This window comes from Triticum aestivum, chromosome 4A, assembly GCF_018294505.1.
Source record: "Triticum aestivum cultivar Chinese Spring chromosome 4A, IWGSC CS RefSeq v2.1, whole genome shotgun sequence".
Classification (NCBI taxonomy): domain Eukaryota; kingdom Viridiplantae; phylum Streptophyta; class Magnoliopsida; order Poales; family Poaceae; genus Triticum; species Triticum aestivum.
Window position 1 is genome coordinate 719,548,531 of NC_057803.1, and position 2,488 is coordinate 719,551,018.

Consider the following 2,488-nt stretch of genomic DNA (forward strand, 5'->3'; position numbering starts at 1 on the left):
TGGCAGCCATGAAAACTGCATTACCATCATCAACCGAGTAGATGACCTCGAGGACTACACGGGTCCGCAAGAGAGGTCGCACTCTTTCGTGTCTGCTTATGTTATGCATCGCTTACTATTACATGCTACTTTATCGTCCTGTTCACCGATTAGACTCTGAGTCAGCTCCAAACTAATGGTCAAACTTGAGTTTTTAAATGGTTGTGGGGTACATATCGGGGCCGCAATTAATAGTATCTATCTACTACCTGGTTAATCTCCGGTGTCTACTATGAGTTTCATGTTGGGTGGGAAACAAACAGTAAAGAAGCCATTATCTGTATTTTTTAACTGAAGCCATTATCTGCGTGCTATTATTGGTTTTGGGTCTATCCACAGGTTGCTACCATCACTCTGGATTTCTGCATGCACTGAAGGAAATATGCCCTAGAGGCAATAATAAAGTTATTATTTATTTCCTTATTTCATGATAAATGTTTATTATTCATGCTAGAATTGTATTAACCAGAAACATAATACATGTGTGAATACATGGACAAACATAATGTCACTAGCACTACAGGAATCAGCTACTTTGCCATCTGCCACGGCGGACGGCAAAGGCATGGATGGCGGACGGCAAAAGGGGACGGCAAAGTAGGGGACGGCTAAGAGCTACGTTGCCGTTTGCTTCGGGCGGCTGGCGGCAAAGGGGCCTTTGCCATCAGCAGCGGACGGCAAAGAATGCAGACGGCAATAAATGCGTTGGTACTCCGCTAGGTGGTTAACGGCAGGCCTTTGCCGTCCGCCGCTGACGGCAAACTTCGGAAGGCCTTTGTCGTCCGCCGAATGATGTCAGCCGACGTCACTACACGGCAGGCCTTTCCGTCCGCCGCTGTAGGCAAAGTTTTTTTCTCTTTGCCGTTAGCCATTGTAGGCAAACTGACCAAATTGGTCAGCCTCCCAGGAAGCACAGTTGCCTGCCACGTGGCCTCTTTGTCGTCCGCTGCTGATGGCAAAGAGCCCTTTGCCGTCGGTGGCAGACGGCAAAGAGCCTGCATATTGTCTCTTTTTTCTGTTTTTTTAATCCAACAATTTTCACAGCAAATTATATAGATATATTTCACAGGGCTATTTAACAGCACATAAGTTTCATCGTACATACATATATAGTTCCATCCATTCATACATAGCAAGTTGCATATACACATAAGTTGCAACCATTAGGAAGTTGCACATACATATTACAATGCAAAGTTTCATCAAGATAGCAAGTTCCATCGTAGCAAGCTAGAAGAATACTAGAAGAGAATGAAATAAAAAACAAGCACTCCATCATAGCAAGCTAGCTTCCGAGATGTGAATGAAATCTGCAAAATGGCAAATAAGAAAGTTAGGAAAAGGTGACTAGAAGAAGAAGACTAGAAGAAGAAGCACGCCATCGTTTGTGAGGTAACTTAGGTGAAATGGATCGTTTATGAGCTAACTTAGGTAAAATGCATCATTTTAGAGCTAACATAGGTAAAATGGATCGTTTATGAGCTAACTAAGCTAATTATGCCATTTTTTACATAAGTAAGCTAAGTACATGTCATTATTGAGAAAACCTAGTTAACTAAGCATATTATAACTAACTTAGGTCATTTTGGAGGAAACAAAGCAAAGTATAGATCGTTTTAGAGCTAACTTAGGTAAAATGGCTGGTTTTGGAGGTCAGTAAGCTTATTAAGTCATTTTGGAGGACAAGAAGCTAACTCTAGGTCATTAAGGTAAGTATATTGGAGGAAATAAAGCTAATTCTAGGTCTTTATGCATTTGTTAAGCAAAAAACTAGAGAAACTTACCTTGATCATGGAGGTGTGGGAGCGGGCTGGCTCGTGCCAGTAGCTGGAGAAGGATCGTGTGATGCTTGTGTGGAGTTACGCTGCACCAAAGATCATGGAGAGGATCCTGATACACGTCTCTGCAATAAACAGAGAGGATGTGTACCCGGAGAACAAGGGAGGCACTGACGAAATTTATGCGTCGGATCCGGAGCAAAGCATATGGGAAAACGAACCCAATCTACACATACTGGGGTTGTCCATGGATAGCGTTGGACAATTCGAAAGAATCAAGGTTATAAATATGCAAATGCATGCATATTTATAACTATGACGCTTTCGAATAGGAGACACATGTTGGTTACGCATACTGTTGATTCAAGACACATATATAGCTAGCTATCAACTTTCATCGGAATAGATCAAATAATTAGTGGGGGAGGAGGACATGTCATTTCTGCTCACCCACGAACGAAGGGGCACAACTCGTCAAACGCACGGCGAGGTCGTCGAACACCAAACCTCGCAGCGATGAAACAACTGCACATTTAAAACTACCCGATCAACACAATTATATATGATGTTTTTCATAACAAAATCGAAAAATATATGACCTAACTAATAATTCACAAATATATGACCCCGTCGGCCTCTGGAAGGCCAAAGAACACCTTTTCGGGAGGTGT